Source organism: Cervus canadensis, chromosome X, assembly GCF_019320065.1.
Source record: "Cervus canadensis isolate Bull #8, Minnesota chromosome X, ASM1932006v1, whole genome shotgun sequence".
Classification (NCBI taxonomy): domain Eukaryota; kingdom Metazoa; phylum Chordata; class Mammalia; order Artiodactyla; family Cervidae; genus Cervus; species Cervus canadensis.
In genome coordinates this window covers 139,981,645-140,006,999 of record NC_057419.1, presented here as the reverse complement: position 1 = coordinate 140,006,999, position 25,355 = coordinate 139,981,645, and the positions used below count along the sequence as shown (strand labels likewise).

At 52.9% G+C, this 25,355-nt stretch overlaps 1 protein-coding gene and 1 pseudogene across 1 annotated transcript in view; one reads left to right on the top strand and one right to left on the bottom strand.

Annotated features, from left to right (window-relative positions):
• The window catches only part of LOC122436011 (melanoma-associated antigen 10-like), a 97,924-nt gene that overhangs the window by 23,522 nt on the left and 49,047 nt on the right, over positions 1–25,355 (bottom strand). The gene's annotated exons all lie outside the window — the stretch shown is intronic.
• LOC122435766 lies at positions 12,110–21,314 on the top strand (annotated as a pseudogene).

The window sequence follows — 25,355 nt, the reverse complement described above, 5'->3', positions numbered from 1 at the left end:
ACCCAGGAGTACATCCACATGTAATACCAGAACCACATCATGAACCTTTCCAGGGACTCAGGACTGGACACCATCGACGGCCATGCTGGCACCACTGCAGGCGCACAGACTGCCCCCAGGACAGACAGCTTGGATTCCCATGACAGCATCTCCAGGTATGTCACGTACTCCATGGTGGTGCTGCTTTCCACAGGAATGACAGAGGTGCAAGATGATGGAGAGGTGCAAGCTAATCAGAACCTTGGGGGTGCCAGCCGCTCTGGGCTGTCTACATGGGCATGGCCCAGCAGAGCATTGTTGACCCTGCTCAGGGCAGAGAGTAGCAGCAATCAGTAATAAATTATTAGAAAGACCCAGATGGCCCACGGGACCAGGACGTGTATTTCCAAGCTGGAGTCAAGTCACATGAGCCTCCTGACATAAAATGAGTAATTGTATCAAGAACTGCATCTTCAATGCCTTTAAAATGCTGTTCCACAAAGTATCTTCTGTTCTGGAATCTTCTGCCACCTGTTGCTGTCCTCCATCTGCTCCTTTCAGAAATTTTACTTTATGATACAGAATCATAAAAATTTGAGAAGTGGTTCTGTGGTCCCCACCTTCCGAGTTGTGGGGTCACACCCCTGCTTCACACAGGTACCTGCACTGACCCTTCCCCAGGGCTTCACTGACAGTGTGTGTGGGTTTCCTCATTTCTTCCTTAACTGACCCCTTGAAATGTACTGTTATCATTCCCATTTGATGGGGACATGAACTTCTCATGAAAGTTCATGAAGCTGTAGACTGGTTCCCAAAGGGGGAAACCCCACATAATTACACATTTTTTCCCCATAGAACTTCAGGCATTTCACAGGCTTCCTGAGTAATATGCTTGAGCCTGGCTTAAGATTAGTGGCTCCAGAACCAAACTCTGAACCAAATGAATCAAACAGAAAATTAGAAAGTGAACGGAAAATCAGTTGTTCATAAAATAAATATACACACTTCCTGTATTCATAACTTTCAGCTGTGTAACAACTAATAATATGGTCAGTTAAGAAAGTAACTACACATTGTAAACCACAAATTTGGGAGAGAGATTAAGAAAAAGAAAACAAAGACTGGCTAAAACAAAATCAAGTAACTGCCTTTAGTCTGATCCAAGATGACAAATCTGTACCCATAGTCAAAACCTGTGAGGTGGGAGATATTAAAATTCATTGTTTGCCTTTTAACAAAGACTGACTGTCAAAATATTCCAACATTTTTAAATGGTCAATCCATCTATAAATTTACTACTAGAAAACCAATACCTTTAAAATTATTTTTAAGGTCCTTTTACTCATTATTTGTAACATAAAGAAAAACGAGACACACTATAGGTCATTTATGCCCTTAGTAGGTCAGTGAACTTATTTGCCCTCTTCTTAAAGGCCAAGGAGAACACTATTTTGTTTGTTTGTTTGTTTAGGAAACTTTCAAACTTTCCAAACAATTGTGTGTCTGCAATAGAGTCCATAGGAAGCCACACTGATTTCTGAGGAGACAGTGGTCTTCTCTGGGAGGGACCCCACTGTGGACATTTGCTGTCGCCACACCTGTGCCCCGGGGGCAGGTAGCACCACCCCCAAAAGGGATGCAGGGACCCACATGCTCTATGTGGCCTGGACCCTCAAGGACCCAGCCTGCAAGGAGTTGCCCCACCTGCCCCGTCTCACCCACTTTTCCCTTCAGCAGACAGTAGAGGGGATTAGGGTAGGAACCTAACAAATGTGCTTATGTTCCCTTTGACTTATTGGAACAGTCATGATTTCTTTCAAATCCAGATGTAAAAAATGGCTGTTTTATGAAATCAGACATCCTCTACCTTCCCAGAAAATAAATTAAAGTTCCTTCAGGAAACATTGGTGACATCCCAAGGAACATTCCTAGATACATTCAAAGTGGTTATTATTTGAGCCTCCATGACAAGAGCTTAAGGGGGTGTTCCTCTCTGGGGTTAAACTCTGCATGTGAACTGCAATCATGCCTCCATCTGAGCTGTAGCAGCTCAGTCCTGAATCTACCTTGATTTTCTCCCAGACTGTTGAGTGACAGGCACTGAGGATTCAGTCAGTAGGATCTCAGTCTGCTGACACCCAATGAGACCTAGAATATGATCACTGAGAAAACCTCTCATTAGGCCCAATGAACAGTTTAAAGACAAAATGACCCTGTCACTTCTGGACTTCCTATGTTGCTGCCTTCGTACCATTACTTTTCTTTTCTTTTTGATGTTGGTTATATCCAGTGGCATATGAAACCAGCATCTCTTCTTCAAGCCATCCAGTTTGGTTCAACTGAATATCACTCAGAAGATGGGGTGGAAAATTCAGTTTGTTGCAGTCAATCCTGAGCTTCCTTCTTCTCTTTTGGAAGCTGTTTTCTTAAATGCCAGTTTTATATAAATTTTACTTGAGTAGGTATTTCTGCATAAGAACTGAACTCAGGATTGAAGAAGGGGGGCTCTGAATAAAATATATTTCCTGTATTGAAAAAAAATAACCCTCAGCTATACAATTGTAAAGATGAATTCTGCTCTGTGAGAGGTCAAGACTTGTCATTATTCTAGTTCCCTGCCGCACCCAAAGAGCGACAGTTCATCGTTTATCAGCAGTTCTGTTCTCAGCCCAGTGCTATCCTGTCTCCTCCTCTCTGTCCTGGAGCCCCGGTGCCGTGGCCACTGTCCGTGGTGCTGGAGTGGTGTGTGGTCTGATACATGGCGGCATCTGGGTCTGACGTGTGTGACTCGTGTTCCGGTTCTGTTTTAACACTGTGCCTCTGTAACTGTTTGTGCTGCTAGCTGCTGCACGGAAGCAACCATGCTGTTCTCAAGACAGTCCACCCTTGATGATTTAGATGAACCAGAAACTGTGCCTAAACTGAGTGAGCACACTCGGCCTGGGCTCCATAAAATGCTCAGCATGGATGTTTCCTAGCTGATGAGGTGCTTAGCCTCCAGGTGCTCACCGGTGCATGCTTTGCCCATGACCGTGTGAAACCCTTCCTATGACATTGCACAGATGAGTTATTATGACCTGTGTGTTTTCGTTCACTTTTGTCTTAAGAAGGTGCATAACTAATGATAGCATAAGAAGCATCCTTCCAGGGACACAACAGATCATTCCCAGGACAGCATTCTATTCAACTAACTGCCCTTGGCTTTTTGTCTGTTAGGAGTTTCTTAAAATTCCTACTATAAACATAGTCCTCCATTTTGGAAATATGTCACACTTCCTATTACCAAAGGAGCAAGCATGTTTCCTCCTTGGTTGAGGGTGCCAGTAGGCAGTCCTCATGGGGAGAAATGGGTCCGGAAGAGTAGGAAACCTTCTCATAATTTTGGCCAAAGATCGACACTGCTGCTGCTGCTAAGTCGCTTCAGTCTACACAGTAGGAGATAACCCCCAATCCTGTATGTAGTCACATTTGGTCAATACAGAATGAATCTCTCCACATGCTATGTGCCCAACTGACATGAAAGTTATAATATATTCAACTACTGTTTTTAAAATAATATTATTATGCAGTAGAATATATTACCTTGTGAGAACTTAACTTGTTTGGTTTGGGAAAGATTATTTTGGGCTTTTGCTTTCTCACTTAATCTCATGATAAAATCTATGATCATGCATAGAAATGAAATCACTTGCTTAAAATCCAAAACCTCTTCTTTGAAAAGTCAACAGGAACACAGAAAAACAAGCTGTATTGTGCTTATTATGACACCAAACAACCACCCAAATAACCCAATCTGAAACTAAGGGCAGTGTTGGCAAGTCAGCCAGAGAATTTTCAGCATTACTTTACTAGTGTTTCAGATGAGTGCAATCATGGAGTAGTGTGAGCATTCTTTGGCATTGCCTTTCTTTGGGATTGGAAAGAAAACTGACTTTTTCCAGTCCTGTGGCCACTGCTGAGTTACCCAAATTTGCTGGCATGTTGAGTGCAGCACTTTCACACCATCATCTTTTAGGATTTGAAATAGCTCAACTGGATTCCATCACCTCCACTAGCATTGTTCATAGTGATGCTTCCTAAGGCCCACTTGACTTCACATTCCAGGATGTCTGGCTCTAGGTGAGTGAACACACAATCGTGATTATCTGAGTCATAAAGATCTTTTTAATATAGTTCTTCTGTGTATTCTTGCCACGTCTTCTTAGTACCTTCTCCTTCTGTTAGGTCCACAAGTCCTTGATTAATGGCCAATTACAAAAGAAGATATTTTAAAGCTCATTAACACCTTGGGTTCTGTATCCCCAGTACCAGGAAAGAGAGGGTAGTTCCATGGATTTCTTGGGCATCACTTCAAAGGAGTGTGTCCAAAGATCTGCAGGATTCCTAGAAGATATGGTTTGGAAAACACCTCCTTTGCCCCTGTGGTCAACAGCAATGTGACAAGAGCCAGAACCCCTTTCCTTCCTGCCCCATAAACACATCTCTTTGGGGTTTATCCAAGATGCAAAAGGACACCTCACAGCAGTGGTACCTTTCAGACATCCCCATCACCGCTAAGTCACAATGCAATACTGAGGGGTGCCCCCATGCAGCCTCATCACAATCACCTCTCACAGAAGGAATCCAGCTTCCCAAAGCCCCAAAGAGCCCTGGTTCATACACCAACCCCAGGGTGCTCGTCCTGGAGCTGCGCCCTGTGTTGCCTTGTTCTGTGGGACTAGGGAACCTACTCCAGCTTCCTTGTGCGACTCTTGCTCCTAGACCATCGCTCTCGGTGTGGGGGTGTCCTGCTTCTCCTTGAGTCTTCAGTGCTCACACCGTCTTTCAGGGAGCAGAGGCTCTGTAAAGGTCTTCAGAATAAATGAGCCAGTGGGCAAGGGCTCAGATTAATTGTTGGCTATTTCCATAAATAACCCAGACAAATCCAAATAAACAGATAACTTAGCCTTTGAGAGTGATACCCCAAACGGACAGAAACATGAATTCACTATGATCACCTTTATTATAATCTAAATCTTCCCCCATCAGTATTGCTGCTAGGTAAGCTCACGTTTCCAGAACAGTTCTAAATCCAATTCCAATGTATCCCTTTCTGGGTCACAAAACAAAATGGAAGACTTCCCCATCTCTTTTACAAAAGAGCAAAACTCTTGTACTTGAACTCGGTAACTACAAACACATTTTGATCCTCATCATTCACAAACTAAGACATTACATGTTATTTAGCCTTCTATTAAACTATCAAAGTTTGAAATTTTTCTAAAGAAAGCAGAGATGAATCTCCATGTCATCATAGAAAAGAGGAACCCAAAGATGCTACACACCAGTTCCCCAAACTTGCCCAGGCCCTCACTTCTGAGAAGGCTGACCACTCCCTCTTCAATGACAGAGGGAAGGATCACCTGACTCCTGTTCTGGCTCAGGCCCCCTCTTCCTCCTCCCTTGCAGCCTCTGCAGACAGGGGTGGGAAGGCCCTCAAAGCCCTTTGTTTGACCCTGAGCACAAATGCCATGACTTGCCACTTGCTGGTCTCCAGATAGGACCAGGGACCCCACAGGAACTCATAGCGGGCAGAGTGGCTACCCTCCCCGGGGGCAGAGGAGGCCAAGGCTGATGCAGCCTCCCCGACCTCAGCCCCCAAAAGCTGAACCTCCACCATGTTCTGGGCTTCGCCTGGGTCCTGAAGGTCTTCCTCGTGCCTGCTTGGCTTGCTCAGCTCACTCATCTCGACCAAGAGTGCATTGCCTGGGATGAAACCACAGACAGGGGTGAGGCAGGGGACAGATGGGGACCATGGGCCTCGACTGAAACTCGCACCCGGGATGGTCTGACACAGGCCACTTAAAAGTCTCCTCTTGAGGGGTCCCCTCAGTCCTCCCCCAGGGTCCTCAGTCCTCCCTCAGGGTCCTCACCAAAACTCCTTCAGAACCTAAGAATCTCCTCTCCAATCTCTGAGGCCCTGCCCCTTATATCACGTCTCCAGTGTCCCTAGACCGTGTGCCCATGCAGCCAGCAGAGTCGCCTTGGGCTGAAAGCAGGTTCAGGACCTGTGGGGTTGCCTTTGTCCTCCCTCAAGGTCCTCATCTCGAGCTGTGGCAGATCTGGGGATGCCCCTTGTGTTGACCAGAGACAGGGCCCTCACACCAGGCCATCACTGACCTGAGCCTCTCAGGGGGTGTCTGCGGACATGACATCAGGGCTCCAAGCCCAGGGCTTCCCAGAGCTGAGATGTTGCCCTGACATTCCTCAACCCTCCTCCTGCTCTTCACTTTGAATCTCAGCAGATCTGGGTACCACCCACTCACTCCGACATTGCTCCCCTTAGAACCAGGCCCTCCCCAGCCAGAATCCCTGAGAGGCATGCAGGAGTAGGGGGCTCATCACCACAACCCTGCCGGGGTCTCCCAGGGCTGAGACCATTGTCAACCTGGATGTCCTGGGGTCCCAGAGCCCCCCTCAGGGTTCTACCTTGACTCTTGACACAGCTGGGCTCCTTCACTCTGCTGACCTAAACACGGGCACCTGACCCAGGCCCTCACTTCTCCCCTCCCATTGTGATCAGTGACGTCACATCTGGACATCACGACGCATGGTCCCCCAGGGCTGACGTGAGGGTGGCACATGCATCCCCTGGGGACCCTCAGTCTCCTCTGATCCTCACCTTGAATCTGGGGAGGACGTGTGCACCTCCCTCTGCCCCCCTGTGACTGTGCCCCAAAGACCAAGCCTCTGAATCCCTGAGTTCTCTGAGGAAGTAAGGGGGCTTGGGGTCTCAGCCTGACAGGCCAGACGGGGGCCCCCAGGAGGCCCGGTAGGGATGGAGTTGTGTTCTATGGGGCCCTCTCTTCCGGGGTGCCTGGACCCCCTCGTCCTCTCTCAGGAGGGTGCCTCCTTAACACTTGAGAGAATGCTGCAGTCCCAGCAAAGATGCTGGATGGGGAGCTGTTGCACCCATGACAGTCAGGGAGCACAGGTAACCACTCACCTTCCCATGGGGGCCCCTCAGGAGTCACCAGACCTGTAAAGTTTTGTATTAAAGATCTTGTTTTAGCCAAAGAGGGTGAGGAGTCGCAGATGAGTTAGCAAGAATTCAGCAGCCTGGAGATGGCCTTGGCCGCACATAGTGACTTCACACTCCTCCTCTCTGGGATACCCCAGGGCGTCTCCTGGTGGCTCTCTTCCACTGGTCTGCATGGATGCCCCCCCACCATGGGCCCTTCTTGTGCAGAGTGGCCAGAGGGGCTCTTGGAGGCCAAGAACTCCTTTGTTTTGGGTTCCAAGTTACCACTGGCTGAGTGACCTTAGTCTCTTCTACCAGGAAGGAGAGACATTGAGGAGGAGGGTCGGTGGCTGAACTGCCCTGCCCCTGGGGCCCCTGAGGGCCAAGGACTCAGCCTCACTGCAGTCCAGCCCAGCTCCCATGAAGGCCTGGCTGCCCCCAGCCCCCCTAAAACCCCCCAGAGCACTGCACAGAGGTCAGAGGTGCTGCCTGAGTGAGACTTGTGTATCTCCAGGTTTGCTGAGGGCGGGGGCGTGCAGAGCTCATCGTCTGGATGGTTTGCATGGGGCCTCAGGAGGCCCCTGGCTGGGACCTAAGACGCTGGAGATGGGGACCTTCCCTCCCTTTCCAGAGGCTCAGCAGATGGCTGAGCACCTTGCTGCCAATTCAAAGGCCTTGTTTGTGGGGCTGGGCATGGACAAAACCCAGGCCATGGTGTCTCATCAGCCTCCCCTGCCAGTTTGTAGCTTGATTCATCCCAGGGTCCTTCCTCATGACAGTTCCCACGGAGTCCCAGGTGATTCCTCCTGCAGAGAGCTGGCACTCCAGACCACCGCCCAGTTTGCTCATCACAGGCTAAGCCTTGTTTCTGTCATCCAGAAATCAGACTCTTCCAGCAAACCCCCCCACCTCATTCCTTTTTGGCCATGGCACCTCCCTTTGTGAAACGACAGAACAAGGGAGCCCAGGGGACGAAACAGCCACTTAGGACCCAAGATGAGCACTGCGCCGAGGGAGGCTCAGGCAGAGCTTGTGGGAAGTGAGTTGGCCACGGATCACTGGCTCCCCGGGGTCTGCCTTATTGGGCCCCCAGGGTCACCCTTACCTAGTTGGGGCACTTGTGAGGCAGGACCCCTCTCTGAGACACCCTGTCTGGTTGAATTGCATTTCCACTCTCCTAGACACTGTTGCCTGGGCGGCTTCGGGAACAGAACTAAACCCATGCCTCTAGAGCTACCTGGCCTCTCCTCTGGTGACCTGGGCATGCCTGGGGCTCGAGATAGCTTGACTGTCCAGGGCCAGCCCATAAGGGCCATGCTCCCTGCCTCCACTCCTGTGTGAACTTACGCTGCCGCCTCTGCCCGGCCCAGGAAGACCCATGCTTAGCCACTTCACTCCACAGACATCAGTCAAGAGCTACCAAGGACTGAGTGGGGGGAGTGATGTACCACATGAGCCTTTTGATGTCAGGCAGCCTTGACTTTGTGAATAAAAGTTGCCTTTTGTGACAAGCAGATGATTTGATATTGCAATCAGCACATCTCCACTTTATAGGTTTACAGGTAAGCAGGTGCCACACATGCTGAGGTTCCTGGGAATGTGTTTTGTAAATAGCAGCATCTGTGTGTGATTCAGGTCATGAGGCATATGGAAGTCAAGACAAAAAACCGAATGAAACCTTCTGAAATTTAAGGCGTTCCCCAGGCAGCGACCTTTGTAAGGGGCTGTGTTTTGACTTGGAAGTGAGCAGCCTTATCAGGCGTCACAGCAGCTCAGTGCTGGGGCTGACACAGGCCTGGCCTGCACCGCCCCGTGTCCTTTCTCAGGGGCCTCCTCTGCCTGTACCAGACTGCCAACAAGGAGACCCAGCCTTTCAGTTCTGGTGGACTAGTGTGTGCGCTCTCCCCTCTCCTGACCTCGGAGCCCTTGTCTCTGCAGCACGACCCTGGAGGGCTCTTTGCTATGCTCCTCAGGACAAACACTCTTTTAAGAGAAAGCGTGTTAAAAAATGGACACCCCAGCAACCAAAGGGTGCTGAAGTGTGACACCCTTGGAGTGCTCAGCTGAAAAGGGAAAAGAAAAGAGAAACAAGAAAATATTACCAGATGGAGGCCCTGCAATGAAGCCAAAGCTCGGGCCTGCTGTCCAGACACCAGCGAGTCCCCAAACTGAACACCCGTAGGCCTCGGACAGGGACCACAAGCTCCAGTCCTGTGCATTGCAGGACAGGAAGGGATCTTTGGGGGCCCCTGACAAGGGGAGGCTTAATTTCCCCTCATATATCAGGTGAGGGGCCTGCTGGACAGTGTTCCTTTTTCCATGGAGCCACTCCACCAGGCTCTTGACAAGCCCTTGATGGGTCTTTTCAATGAGTGGGTGCAGAGCATCTGAGGGGCTTCCCTGAGTGTGTACAAGGTACTCACATTGTGCTGCAGGTGGGCAGGCATATGTCTTGCCTTCCGAGCAAGCAGCTGCCTGAGGGGACTCAAATGCTCAGCCAGGCCCAGGATGGAGGCGCTGAAGAAGTGTGCTGGGCGGGAAATCCCTCGTGTTTTCAGGCTCCTTATTCCATGCAGTGTTCTGACCCCAGGACTGCCTCTATCTGTCTGAATAGGGTGCATATTTGGGGTCCTCTAGGGGTGTACCTGAAGGCTGTGGGGATTATGGGAAAGAATGGCTGGAGATTATGGGAAAGAGGGGCTGCCTGAACAGCAATAGAAGGGGTTCTGGGCCTGAACCATGATGGGCATCCAGATGGCGCACAGAGGTACCAGCATGGCCACTGGGAGCTGCCCAGGGAGCAGGCTGAAAATCTGGGTGGGCACAGTGGTCAGGCCCACCACCACCACAGGAGGAGTCATCTGGTCAGGAGGCCAGGTAAAGCAGAGCCACGGGCCCTCGATGGGCAGGGCCACCTCCATCAGGACTGGGATTAGAGAAACTGCAGCTTGTGTGCCCTTGGGCTGGCATCAGGACACATCAAGGGGTTCGGGGCTTCTGTTCTGGACCAGCAGCAGGGGTGGCATAGGTCCCGGCCAGGGGTGGCAGGGGTGAGTTCCAGGTGGCCCATGGTTGCCTGGGCACCCTCAGGGCAGGGTTACAGGCCGTTCTGTGGCTTCATGGTGCTGGGCACAGGAGGGACACCCAGGGCTACCGGCCTGCCCTCAACCTGCTGAGACGCAGACTTAATGTCCCTTCTACTCTTGATCTTCCCAAGGAGGTGTGGGCTGTCTCTCTTAAAAAGGGGACTGGAGCAGAACTGTAATGGGGTTCACCAAGAGAGAGACAGAATAGCAAAATCTGAGTCTCAAAAGGCTTACTGATACCAGCACCCTCCCGGCTAGGCCCCTGGGTGCCCTCACCCAGCCATCCCCAGACCTCATGGAGAAAGCGGGACCCTGTTCCACAGGAGTCGGTGTCCCAGCTTGCCCATCCTCAAGGCCCAGTAACTCATCACCTCTCGACCTTGGAAAATGACAGAGTGGCCCAAGAGTATTCGCACAAGGCCCAGAGAGGGGACATGGCATTTGCAGTGGGCAGACTGCACAAGCTTCTCTGCTTTCTATACAGGTGTCGACCCATGGCCTGCACTTCCTCGGCTGACCAAGACACTTCCCAGCAAAGGACCTGTGCTCCCCTGCACTAAACTTCTTCTCCACAGCTATGGGAGTCATGTGCTTAGTCACTCAGTCATGTGCGACTCTTTAGGACCCCATGGACAGTAGCTGACCAGGCTCCTCTGTCCATGGGGATTGTCTCGGAAGGAATACTGGAGTGGGTTGCTATGCCCTCCTCCAGGAGATCTTCCCAACCCAGGGATCCACTCCAGGTCTCCCACCTTGCAGGCAGGCTCTTTCAGGTCTGAGCCCTGAGGGAGTCATGGGGGCACACAAACCCCTCCCCCCACCTGCCTCCACCCTGGGCCCATTTGTGCCCTGGCTGGAGGACAGGAAGGTCCAGCATGTGAGCAGTGTCATCTCTTTCCCCGGTGTGACTGCAATCTAAGGGCCCACGGGTTAGTGGTACAGAGTGATACCTGGCTCCCGGGTATCCTGACTTGATCCCTCCTGGGCATTCAGCTCACCTCTGTCATCTCACCCTGACATCCCCATGGGAGAAAGAGAGGAGGAGCAGTGACTTCTTTGTGCTAAGAACGCTTAGGCTCTCCCCCTCACAACTCCCCAACGCAGCACGCAGCACTGGCAGTTCCAGCAGTCATGCAGGTCCCCAGTCCTGTCTTTACACACAGCTTTCCTGGCGGCCGGCCACCGTCCCTGGTGGCCCTGAGGTTGGCATGCACCCTGCCCCCAGGGCCCAGCAAGTACTCCCATGCCTTTACCTTGCTCAGGACACAGACAGGTGGCTCCTCCATCAGCAGGGTGGTCAGGCAGAGGGAGGTGAGCACATCCTGGCACGCTTTGCTGAATCCATACAAGCTAAGCTGACAGAAAAAATCTCCTCAGGCAGTTTGTCTCAAATACCTTGTCTGAGCCCACCCTCTCCAATATGTTCTCAAAGAGCTCCTCACTGATGCCTATGCAAGTGCCAACTTCCTCCCACCAGATGGACACAAAGCAGTGACTGTTGATGATGGTCCACCGCTTGCTGGGAAAGGGGAGGGAGAGGAGGCTGCCCTCTCCCCCAGGCAGGGCAGCACACTCGATGTGCAACCTCTTCAACAAAGGCTCTTAGCTCAAAGCCTGGAAAGTGCTCTCTTCCAGCATCAGCCTGAAGCTGCGGTGGCCTGTGGGCATGAGCTGGGCCAGGGCAACTGAAAGGTCCACAGGGTGGGGCACAGCTCCCTGAGCCAAGGACCAGAGGCCCTATGTTTGGAAGAAAGGGAATGCCCAGGAAGCCGGGCACCCCATCAATCATGGCACTCTCCTTGTCCACAGCCACACAGAGGGTGGTGCATCTCTCCTTCCTGGAAATGGGACAGTGCAATGGCCAGGAGCAGTCTAGGCTCACAAGGGTGCTCCGCCCCTCACCAAAGGCCTCTGCTTCCTCAGGGCTGACATCACAAGGCAGTCATTATGTGATCTAATAAAGGGCTGGTTTCACCCAGGCTGGTCAGCATGTCAGCCTCCTGGTCCACACTTGTCATGGAAGTGGGCACCAGGACACTTGCGCATGGGCGTGAAGTCTCAGGCTGAGCACTCGTGCAAACCGGGCATGGCCTTTTTGTCCTGGAGCCCCAGGGCTGGGCAGATGTGCCCTGACAGACGTGTGACCCTCAAAGTCAGCCCCTCCTCTGTGTTCACAGGTGCCTTGAGGGTTCGGCATGGCTCCCTTGTGCTCAAGCACAGCCATGTCCAGGGTGAGGGTCCACACTCAAGGGTACAGCCACCTGGCCCTCTGTGCACTGTCCCCGGCAGGGTAGCCAGTCCCCGACACAGACCCTCTCCAGGCTCTGCCATCAGTCTGCAGGAGCCCCAGGGTGTGGGCTGTGCAGGCAGCGGGTAAGGTCCTGGGGACACAGAAGGACAGGTTTCTGTCCTGTGGGCTCAGCAGCCTACCTATGTCCACCCCAGGCTGGCCTTGTTCTGCACACCACGGTCCCAGGCACACGGTAAGTGGTGGTCACCCTGGGCCTTCATGCACAGTGTGCCTCCCTTTTTTGTGACTGACGTCCACGGGACCTCTGTCCAGCTCTGCATCCAGGCCATGAGAGCTGCCATCCTGCTCTTGGGCCTGGTGCTCTAGCATCAAAGAGGTGGCCATACAAGGTGGCACTCATGGGCAACCCACCCTACTAACGCCCCCCACCCCAACACTGTTCCTGGTGTTGAGGATCTTCCTGAGACTTCCAGAATCAGAAATGCCTCTGACCTTATGGCATCAGCCATCTGGGACCCAGGTACGTGGCCCATTGGGTGAGAGAGAGGGCTCGGGTGAGGAGATGCCACAGCGGGCACCACAGCCCTGCTGATCCCCAGCTGCCTGGCTCACCCAATCTGAGACTCTACTTGCCCACATGGATAATCCTAGGGGCACCTGCTGCACGGGGTCCTGAGGACTAGGAGGAGGTACAGGAGGTGGAAAGGGTCCTCACACTTAAGACTGCCAAGTGGTTATCTAAGGCCCGTAAGCACTGATCTCCTGGTAGACCTAGGTTCCATGCTGGAAGCCTCCCATCACGACTGAGGAGTGGGCTTCCTTGTCGATTCTTGCAAACTGGGGGCTGAAACACCGTCTGAATTAAATGTTTCTAGACACAGCTCGGGTGAGCTAGATAAAATTGCCCAGTGTTTCCCATAGCCAGAAGCCCTACTCAGTTCACTCCCATGTGACCCGGGGATGCCTCATACCCCTGAAAAGGCGAGTTCCATTTTAGACTGTCTGGGACCCCGCAGAAACTCTCAGCTGCCTCCTCAGCGATCAGGATGGTGGCAGGGTGCTCCCTGCCAATGGCTGAAACCCAGCCCCCTCCTTTTCCTCTCTGTATGTTCTGGTTGCCCCTACATATTTCTGAGAGATGCTCACCCACCCCTGCTCCCCTTGGCTACCCATGGCAACTTGAAGTTCCCTTTTGTTCTGGCCGAGAGACCTCCCAGCGTCATGGTCCAGAAAACTACTAGAGCTCGTCGATGAATTCAGTGAAGTTGCAGTATACAAAATTAATATATAAAAAATTATTTGCATTTCTGTACACTAATAGCATGTAGCAGAAAGAGAACTTCAGGGTATTACCCATTTACCATTAAATAGTCCCATTTAACTACATCAAAAGGAATGGACTACCTAGAACTAAACCTAGCTAAGGAGGCAAAAGACCTGTACTTGGAAAACTGTAAGATATTGATGAGTGAAATTGAAGACAGCACAACAAGATGGAAAACTTTACCATGTTCTTGGATTGGAAGAACCAATTTTATAAGATGACTATACTACACAAGGCAATCTATAGATTCAAATTACCAATGATATTTTGCATAGAACTAGAAATTTTGATGACACATAAGACCCCAAATAGCCAAGACCATCTTGGGAAAAAAGAACAGAGTTGGAGGGACTTCAGTGGTGGTCCAGTGGCTAAGACTCCATTCTCTCAATGTAGGGGGCCCAGGTTTGATCCCTGATCAAAGAACTAGATCCCACATGCAGCAACTAAGAGTTAACATGCTGCAACAGAGATTCACATGCCACAACATAGAGTTCACATGCTGCGGCTGCAGCTAAAGACCCTGCATGCCACATCTAAAAAGATCCCAGGTGTGGAAACTGAGGATTCTGAATGCTGCGCCTGAGGACCCCACATACCTCAATGAATATCAAAGATCCCATGTGCTGCAACAAAGACCAGACACTGTCAAATAAAGTGAAAAGAAAAAAGAACGGAGTTGGAGGAACCAAGCTTCTTGACCTTAGACTATACTATGAAGCTACAGTAATCAAAACAGTATGGTACTGGAAGAAGAACAGACGTACAGATCAATGAAATAGGATAGAAATCATAGGAACAAGCCTATGCACCTATGGTTAACTAATCTACATCAAAGGAGGTCAGAGTACAGTACACAGTGGAAAAAACACAGTCTCTCCAGTAAGTGGTACTGGGAAAACTGGACAGCTGCATGTAAAACAATGAAATTAGAACACGATCTAATACTATATAGAAAAACAAACTCAAAATGGATTTGAGTGACCAAAGGGAGCCCCCATCTACCTGCATTTGAAAATGCATGAGAGTACGGGTGTGGGACTGGACAAAACCTGAGTGAGAGTCTCCGGCCTTCACTGCATATGGATGATGGGGCTGGCGTTTGGAGGTGCATGTTCTCTGACCTTTGTGGGCCACTGTTCTTCAAAATCAACAAGTAGGGGACAGACAGGCACCTTGGAAAGTTATGTGTGTCGAGTACCCTAGGGCACTGTCCACCTGGTCTGCCACTCAGCAGGGACATTTGCCCTATGTGAGGGCTGCAGCCTGGTGTCTGAAAGGGAAGAGCTAAGAGAGTGTGGAAGTGGCTCTCTCAGAGGCCCTCCGGCTGAAGACTGGCAGCCGGAATGGAGCTCACAGGCCATGACTTGAGCTTGCTCCCTGGCCTTTGCAGTCCTAAACAGGTTGATAAAGCATTCCTTCAGGTTGGTTCATCTGACTGGGACATGACCCTGGAGGCTGTGACCTTCATTGGGGGCCGCTGGTGGCTCATCCAAAGGGGACCGAAAACCGTGCTATCTGTGGGCAGCCTGGCTATTGTGGCCTGTCCTGCCCCCACCCCCACCCTACTCAGGGCCCCTCCTCATCCCTGGATCATGAGGGAGCTGCCTTTTCTGGTCCCCCTCCTCCAGGCACCACATGGGCCTTGGCAGTGGGTTTGCATGGCACTGAGGAGTTTTTTCAGCTCTGGCGCAGGACACCCGTGTTGTGCACACAAATGTCTTCATGACGCCCAAGGCCTGCCTTTCTCACCCTCATCTCCTGCCCCTGTGCTTGGTGTCCCTACCCTGGTGTCCCTAGCCCAGAGGCCCTCAATGGGGCTGGGGAGACCTGGAGCTTCGGGGGTTGTGTTACCTTCCCTCCTGTATCGGAGGAGGCGCCTGTAGGGGCCTTATCCCAGTGGGCATCGGGGTCATAAGGTCAGACACTCCCTCCCTCCTGCTCAGAGAGTAGCTGGTCAGCCTGGCAGGTGCAGTTTGGCATAGGCCCCTTGGCACCAGCAGGGACAGGGCTCCGCCCTCACGTGAGAGGCGCTGGGATGGACAGAGACGCCAGCCCCCGGCAGAGTCAGTTCTCAGCAAACCCTAGAGCAGCCCATAGTGCTTCTGATTCTCCTCATAACCTTCCTTCTGTGGGCCGGCTTTTTGTCACCTCAGAGGAATCGTGTAGCACTGAGAAGAAAAAAGATGTGAGAAGTTGGAAGATCAGGCTGTGGCCTGGGGTGGGCGGGAAAGGCGGGGGCTCAAGAGGAATTGAGACCAGGGCTCTGAGCTCACACCATCCCTCACTAGCAAGTGGGCCTGGGTAGATCCCAAGCCCCGTGGCCTCAGTTCTTCTCCTGTGAAGCCAGCCAGTTTCAGGAGCCCACGTGTTGGGCTGCACTATTCGCCTGAGGGATGGGAAGCAGCTGCTAGGGCCTGGCGGTCATTGCCTCTGTGATGTTGTGACAGGAATCTGTCACAGTGTTGCCCCAAGAGTGTCCTCCACTTTCCACTGTAGGAAGGGGTCGGCTACTTTGTGGTCCAGGGCTTGTCCAAGAATGTGCACCTCAATAGGATGTGGGATACCTAATCAGCCAAATAGGATGTTTCACAAATAAAACTAAGAAACTTTGCTACTTAGACCATAGTGGACCATAATGTTAGTAGCTCAGTCGTGTCGGACTGTTTGCAAATCCATGGACTGTAGTCTTCCAATCTCCTCTGTCCATGGAAATCTCCAGGCAAGAATACAGGAGTGGGTTGCCATGCCCTTCTTCAGGTGATCTCCCTGACCCATGAATCGATCCCATGTCTCCCACAGTGTAAGCGGAATCTTCATCATTTGAGCTCCTGGGCAAGCCCCATTTCCATAGAAAACCTGTTAAATTTGGGTATGAAGGAGTGTTCCAACAGGACCCAAGCTGCTCCAGGAAATAGAAGCAAGAGCCACTCTTTGCCTCTAAGGACTTGACCTTAGTTGGGGCTGCAAGAAAGGAAAGTACTGTTTTGGATGGAAGACCAGCTAGGGCAGAGGCAAAGAGTGGCTCTTGCTTCTATTTCCTGGAGCAGCTTGGGTCCTGTTGGAACACTCCTTATACCAAAATTTAATAGGTCTTCTATGGAAATGGGGCTTGCCCAGTAGCTCAAATGATGAAGATTCTGCTTACATTGTGGGAGACATGGGATCGATTCATGGGTCAGGGAGATCACCTGAAGAAGGGCATGGCAACCCACTCCAGTATTCTTGCCTGGAGAATTCCATGGACAGAGGAGATCGGAAGACTACAGTCCATGGAGTGGCAAACAGTCCGACACGACTGAGCTACTAACATTATGGTCCACTATGGTCTAAGTAGCAAAGTTTCTTAGTTTTATTTGTGAAACATCCTATTTGGCTGATTAGGTATCCCACATCCTATTGAGGTGCACATTCTCGGACAAGCCCTGGACCACAAAGTAGCCAACCCCTTCCCACAGTGAAGAGGAGGACACTCTGGGGGCAACACTGTGAAGGATTCCTGTCCCAACATCACAGAGGCAATGGCTGCCAGGCCCTTGCAGCTGCATCCCGTCCCTCAGGCGCATCGTGCAGCACAAAACGTGGGCTCCTCAATCCGGCTGGTTTCACAGGAGAAGAAATGAGGCCACAGGGCTTGGAATCTTCCCAGGCCCACGTGCTACTGAGGGATGGGGTGAGCTCAGAGCCCTGGTCTCAATTTTTCTGGAGCCCCCGCCCTTCCCGCCCACCCCAGGCCACAGCCTGATCTTCTGACTTCTCACACCTTCCTCTTCTCAGTGCTATACGATGCCTCTGAGGTGACAAAAAGCAGGCCCACGGAAGGAAGGCGATGAGGAGAATCAGAAGCACTGTGGAGCTGCTCCCGGGTTTGCTGAGAACTGACTCTGTCAGGGGCCGGCGTCTCTGTCCATCCCAGCGCCTCCCGCGTGAGGGCAGAGCCCTGTCCCTGCTGTTGCCAAGGGGCCTCTGCCAAACTGCACCTGCCAGGCTGACCAGCCCTCACCAAGCAGGAGGGAGGGAGGCTCTGACCTTATGGCCCCGATGCCCACTGGGATAAGGCCCCTACAGCCGCCTCCTCTGATACAGGATGGAAGGTAACACAACCCCTTAAGATCCAGGTCTCCCCAACCCCATTGAGGGACAGTAGAAGCTGGAGGGCCTCTGGGCTGGGGACACCAGGGCAGGGACACCAAGCCCAGGGGCAGGAGATGAGCGTGAGAAAGGCAGACCTTGGGTGTCATGAAGACTTGTGTGTGCACAACACAGGTGTCCTGAGCCAGAGCTGAAAAAACTCCTCAGTGCCATGCAAACCCACTGCCAGGGCCCATGTGGTGCCTGGAGGAGGGGGACAAGAAAAGGCAGCTCCCTCAGGGCCCAGGGATGAGGAGGGGCCCTGAGTAGGGTGCGGGTGGGGGCAGGACAGGCCACAATAGCCAGGCTGCCCACAGATAGCACAGTTTTCGGTCCCCTATGGAGGAGCCCTGAGTAGGGTGGGGGTGGGGGCAGGACAGGCCACAAAACCAGGCTGCCCACAGATAGCATGGTTTTCGGTCCCCTTTGGAGGAGCCACCAGGGGCCCCCAATGAAGATCACAGCCTCCAGGGTCATGTCCCAGTCAGATGAACCAACCTGAAGGAATGCTTTATCAACCTGTTTAGGAGTGCAAAGGCCAGGGAGCAAGCCCAAGTCATGGCCTGAGAGCTCCATTCCGGCTGCCAGTCTTCAGGCCGATGGCCTCTGGGAGAGTCTCTTCCACACCCTCTTAGCTCTCCCCTATCAAACAACAGGCCGTGGCCCTCACACAGGGCAAATGACCCTGATGAGTGGCAGAACTAGGTGGACAGTGCCCTAGGGTACTCGACACACGTACCTTTCCAAGGTGCCTGTCTGTCCCCTACATGTTGATTTTGAAGAACAGTGGCCCACAAAGGTCAGAGAACATGCACCTCCAAACCCACAGCCCCATCATACATATGCAGTGAAGACTGGTGACTCTCACTCAGGTTTTGTCCAGTCCCACACCCGTACTCTCATGCATTTTCAAATACAGGTAGATGGGGGCTCCTTTTGGTCACATCTAGCTCAGTAAGTCAGACATGTCCCCAAGAGTGAGTGTGTATAAAGAAGGCCCCTTGGAAAATGCCTAACCTGTGAGCCAACAAAATCATTTGATGTTCCTACCATCTGGGTAAGGGAGAACTGGTCCACAGTAGTGTTGGGGACAGGGGCAGCAGCGAGGAAGATCACAGCTGGCCTGGGAGAAGACCAGTGCAGTGCCTGTTTTCAACAGAACAGGCTGTATCTTGAGCCCCCAACCAAGTCCTTGAAATGGCAGGTAACCACAGATACCCAAGTTAGACATGGGAGGCTAGGACCCAGGGTAGGAGAAGCCCAACCACCCCACTGTCCAAAGGAAAGAGAGCTTTCGAGGCAGCCTCCAGGGAGGCTGAATCCGAGTCTGAGACTCTGGGAAGAAGATGGGAAAAGCATACACACAGATGTTCCCAAAGTGAGGACTCTAGGGCCACAAGAATGGTCTTTATGGGAATGAATAGAAACTGAAGACCACAGACTGTGATCTGCAGCGGGATGCCATCTGGGGGTGGGCAGAGCTCAGGAGGCTGCAAGCTCAGCAGATCGCTTGGCTGTACCCTACCACATGGCCTCCGGGGGAGTCTGTGTCTGAGGTGCTTGGGTAACAGTCAAGTGGAAAGTGAGGTCACTCCCACTGTGCTCCAGCACAGCCCTACACTGAGGAAAGCTCGACCTGGGGGGGGCGATTGGGGCAGAAAACAGGACTCTGACTTTGGGGCTGAGTGGGACCTGCCAACTGGCAATACTAGTCAGAAGAGAACAAAGCCAGAAGAAGGACAATGCTTGGGGATGGGGGGGAACCACCAACTCAGGCTAGGCCAACCAGCCCACTATGGAACCCATCTTCTGGGAGGGATAGTCGCCAGGGCCCCATCTGACCCCTGGGGTCTCTCTCAGTGGTAGATGAGCCAGGACTCACCAGGACCTGCCCCTTTAGCAGAAGGCAGCCACAAGCCGGCCCGTTGGTAGGGGAGGGGTGGAGCCAGGGAAATGGTTGTCAACCGATTCAGGGCTTGGCCCCCTGAAACAAGGCGCATGGGAGCAGATGGGAGCCTTTGCAGGCAACCTGAAACATACTTTTCTATACTTTCAGACAGGAGACAAGCTGGGGATCACATCTCTGTCCCCAGACCCCCTCTCCCACATGGGGCCAGGGCTGCCTCTCCACATCACCTCTGTGACATCATGAAACAAGTAAGGAAGCAGACCACTTCATTGGCTACCTGGTCCATGACCCAGATTCTAGAATCTTCAGATCATATTTACTGGGCACTACCACCCTGCTCTGAGGCCCTTATACCTTGACCATTCACTGCTTGGGTCGAAAATGCTCCTGAACTACACTGGCTCCATGGATATTCAGAGTTCCATGAGGCACCTGCAGCCCCATTCGCCCCATCCATTGATGGAGAGCCCGCAGCAGGGCACCCCCACGATGTCACCCAGATACAAATGTGGATTCAGAGGAGGCTTTGGAGAAGTGGTGGGACCAACCCAAGAGCCCAGATCCCAACTCCCAAGACATCCCACCCCACAGGGCCCAAACCCAGCAGCAGCCAATGAGAAAGGGAACACTGCCGTCCTTGGGCTGTACTTCCCCAGGAAGCTCTTGATGATCTTGGAGGATGCAGCCTTCACCTCTCTGCACCAGAACGATGAGGCAGACATGGTGGTAATTGAGGCAGATCTCTTCCAGATGGAGGTCCTCCAGCACAGAGGCATGGACAGGATCTTCAAGACAGCATCAAAAGTTTCATCCACGAACTGAACCTGCATGGGTTCAGTGAAATCCACCATTCGGGTAGCACTGCAGGGAAGAAGAGGATGATGGTAATGTAGAAAGCCCTTCTGGGGAGACTGGACTAGACAAGCTGAGTGCTGGACGGATTTCAATTTCTCAGAGAACTTTTTTCTCGTGAGAGTGTGGTTTTAAAGCAGGCCTTGTCGTGTTCCAGGAATCCCCTTAGACAGGATCCACAGGGTGACTCCACAGTCTGAGAGGCCACTTGATTTCAGGGAGTCCCCATAAGACCTGCCAGGAATGAGAAGACCTTGTTTCCATAGTTCAGCAAAGTTGGGACAGTGGTGGGAAGGAGGGTGGTGAGGAAAAGCTATTCTCCCCCACAATGGCTAAAGTGATTCATTTCCTTTCAGATTTATCACTACTCCAAGTTCCAGAGAGACAAGCCTCTCCTCCTGCAGAACATCTAGAGGAAATGCGACTCCAGAAGAACTGCTCAACCTGCCACTGGCACATCAGCGACCTCAAAGAGAAAGAAGCAAACAGTGGTGACCAGATGCTCTCCTCAATTCCATCTCTAGTGCACCGAAGAGGCTGACAAGCAGGTCCAGAAGGGAACCTCAACTGTTCTCGGAATCCTCGGCCAGCGCTCATTTGTGTTCTGTGGACTTTGGTTTATGGGCAGAGGAGACCGGGTGCCCAGGTCAAGCCATTTCCTCAGCGAGCAGGGTGCCCCAGTGGAGAAGGTCCATCCAGCAATGCCATGTCTGTACCCCCGGTTACTGCTGGGAGGGACTGCGCAGGGGAACTGCCCCAGAGCTCCCAAAGGTACCCAGATTATGGTTCGGCGATGACTTTGTACAACACTTATGATTCCATCGTGAGGGGAGCTATTTCAGTTGTGGCCCCAAACGAGGCCGCTGAGGCAGAGGAGGAGCAGGAGGAGTACTCGGATTACAAGTGTGCCCTCTGTGAGGAGTTTAACAACAAGCCCAGTCCCTGAGCTGCCAGATCCCCAGGGACACTCAAAAGCACTCTTTTGTAATCAAAAATCTAGTTTTGGCTCTAATAAAGTACACCAGAACTTCACAGGAGTAAATGAAGAGGCAAATGAGAACCTCTAGTCTGTGTTCTTTCTGTTTGTCCATGCTATTCACAGGGCCCTGGCTGAGCCAGATGAGGCTGGAAGGCCACACCCCACACAGGCCTCAGTCTGGTCCCAATGATCCCATTTCATCTGAAGCAGCAGCATTTCACAGGTGCTGCCATGAATGTGGCTCCTGAGACATTTGCTGAGGCCATCCCAGAATGGGCGGGCCTCTAAGCCTTGCCTGCTGCATAGCAGAAGACCCAGTCCGGCTCCTGACCATGGAGGTGTCAAGTTACATAAATCCTGCACCCTCAAATTGAAGGGGCTCCTCCTGTGTCCCTGATGATGCCACAAGTTGTTGAGCAGCAGCTGAGCATCACCAACTCCCAATCCAGGGGCTTGCCCAAGAGCCTCACTGGAAAGCAGGGTCATCCCAACCGCCAAGGGCCTTGCAAACACATTGCCCCAAACCTGAAAACAAATGCAAGATTTCCACAAGGTGAACACCAGCCGGTGATGCTCTGCCCTCACAGCTTTATTTAGAATCCAGGCACCACACCCAACACACAATCCCTGGTCCAGACATCAGCCCCTTAGAGGATGCTCCTGGTGGCATAAAAGGGGGTGGTCACAGACGGCTGGGTCTTTCCATCTGCCTCCACGCTGTCCACTGACAGGAGGGTGGCAACACAGAGGACCCGTCCATCACGGGCAGTCTGCAGGGAAGTCAGGAAGGAGGGCTAGACAGGTGGAGAGAGGCACGTGGTGAGTTCCAAGACAAAGAGCCCTGAAACCCTGGGAGCACTGAGGAGGGAGGGTGGGTCCCCATAGCTTTGAAGGCCACTGGCCGGGCTCTGGTCCTTCCTCAGCACAGACAGGCACAGTCCTGGGCTTGGCTTCACCCCCAGCCCCACCCCTCCTTTCATCTCAGGCCTCATCACTGCTGACGCTGCAGATCCCCCATGTTACCCCAGGCCTGCTGAGGGCAGATCTGTGCTCACCAATCTGGCCTTGACCCTGGGGCTGCCCTTGACGGCCCTGCCAGGTGTCCTCCCCCTGCATTTGGGAGCCATCTTCCTCTCAGCCCTTCCCACACCACTGCCTCCAATGTCAACAGATGCCCCGGCTCCGGCCCAGGGCTTACAGAAAGAACGAAGAAGAGCAGGGACTACTGGGTCGGGTGTTCTCCCTATCCTCACCAGGGCCTGGGACGGCACCAGGCAGGGATCACAGAATTCAAACCTCAAATAACCCGCTTGGATACTGTCACAACTTTCCACAACTGAGAAGGCACTGAGGAGGTGCCGAGGGTAGAGAGGTAGCCCATGACTGCAGGGGACCTGACCACAGGCACCTCCTTCCTCACTTCTATCCTTGTACCTGGAGATTGATCCCTGTTTACTGGAGGCGGGGAGAGCCAGAGGAGCAAAGCTGTGGGCCTGAACCTCAGCAGGGTCTCAGCACCTTGCAGAGCCTCCATTTCCACATGACTGTGAGGAAGGGGACAAGGTCCCAGAGGAACCCAGCCCAGAGCCTCCCAGGCCTTTCCTTCCCGAGCATAGCAGAGCCAGAGTTCCCACAGCCCTCATGAGAGACAACGTCAGCCAACATCTCAATCCCGGCTTCTGGCCTCATGAACCAACACAGTGCGTAGTCTGAGTCACCCAGCCCATGTGACCCTGATGCGACTGCCAGCAGATGAAGCCAGAGAGTCAGCCCTGTCGAGGCAACCCTACCCAGGGGCAAGTGGGTTTGGGGCGTTGTGACTTCTACACTCCCAGCACCTCGGGCACACTCCTCCACCTCTGCACAATTTCATGCGTCTGTTTACACCTCCCAGTGTCAGGGGTCCCACAAGTTACTGTCTCGTCCCTCCTGATGGAAGGGAAGGGAAAACTCATTCTGCCAATAGAGCCACTCAAATTGACCACACACTCACTGCCTGAAGAGCCATGCAGGAGGAGGCCTGGAGCACAGGGCACACACCCAAGGTGCTAACAGACACCAGCAAACATCCTTCCACAAAGGCTCCCCCATGTCCATTCCCCAAACCATGGGCAAGGGCGCCATGTCCTCACACACTGGCAGGTCCTGAGCATCAGCATCATCATCCCGCTGAATCTCTGTCCACTTGTTGGGTGACAAACGGTCACCTTCCTCACTGTGTCTGGGTGAGTTACCTGGGAGCCTGGCTGGCCTCTGGGGTGTGGCCATTGCTATGTCTTCTACTGGGGTATGTGACTGGATCCCAGGCTTGCCCAGTTTCCGCCACTCAGTGTCTCAGCCAACCCAACCCCTTCCTTCTGGGCACCACTGAAGCTCAAATGTATGGGTGGGATGCCTGAGCAAGAAGGGGCTGCAAGCACTCCTACCTCTGGAAACAGAGGGTACCTGCTTGGTGGCTAGAGAAGAAAACACACTTCTGCCTGGTTGTTTGGGTGTCCTCACCTGCATGAGGACCAGAGGAACAGGGAGAATATCACCTGTGACAAGACAGCAATGTTGGACAACAGGCCACCACTTTTCTTCTCGGCAGGGTCCTCAGAACCCAGGGACCCAGGAGGGCCAAACAGATGTGAAACACACATGCAGGAGTCTTCAGGGTGGGTTCTGCTCATCACAGCAGCTGGCCTGTCCTCAGGGCTGGGAGAGGGACTCCACGATGACTCAGCATGCATTCCCCAGGAATGATGGTGATTTATAGCCCAGGACACCCCACAAGGAACAAGAGAAAATGACTCCTGCCCTCACACTGCCACGCTGGAAGCATCTGGGGGCCGTCACAGTCAGTGGGCTGCCCTCCATGGACTCGTGGTTGGGCCCCACCAGGAGGGGAACCGCGGAGAAGCCACTGAGTCCTGCAGGGTCAGGGCCTGCCCGGTGGTGGGGGGGGGCGGCTTGCAGGGATCAGATGGGGCTCGCATGAAGTCACAGTCTGGTGGCAGAGCGGGAGGCTAAAAGGAGGTTTGAGGATTCCTTCGCATGTGTCCCAGGGCATCGCTGGACGAACACGTGGAATGAAAGTGGGTGGGGACTGTGACCAAGGAGGGAACCGGAAGTGCGACTTGGCCATCTGGCAGGCGCTCCTTGTCCCAGAGCCTGGAAAACCCCGCACAGAGGTATGGTCAGATCACGAGGCACGTCCCACCTTCCTGCAAGCAGAGCTAGTCCCAGGCGCTTTGGGATGGCCGGCTGCGGCCACCAGGCAGGGCAGTGGTCCGCCACCGGGGACTGAGACCGCAGACAGGTGAAAGCGCTTTATGGGGTCACCAGCTCTTTATGCGGTTGGGTCAGGGGTGGGCTACTGCCACAGGGTCAAAAGTTCAGAGACGTCTAGGTAGGCCTGGTCTTCAGGGGCCTGCCTCCTGGTCTCCCTGGCTCTCTTATCAGGGATGCACGTTTCCACAAGAGGACCTCCGATGCCAGCCGGTCTGGCCTGCCTTGGTGGAAAGTTCAGTGTCTTTGAGGTTCAGCTGGTCCTGTCGAATCCTGGACTGATGTTGGTCTACTGGCTGAAGCTTTCTCAGATACCGGGGAGACACTGGCCCCCCTGCCCCCGATTCTCACTGTACTTCACCCTAAGCTGCTCAGGCCCCTGTGGACAGCAGAGCAAAGAAGTCACTTGCCTCTATTCCCCCCTTGTCCCACATGCCTGGATCTTCTCACTTGCCAGGGAATTCCTCTCCCCCTGCCAGCCCAGTGAAAGTTCCAGCAGCTGGGCTGTGGCCTTGAGCCCAGGGCTGAGTGCACCACAGAGTACCCCCAGGAAGGGATCTCATAACCAGTGGGG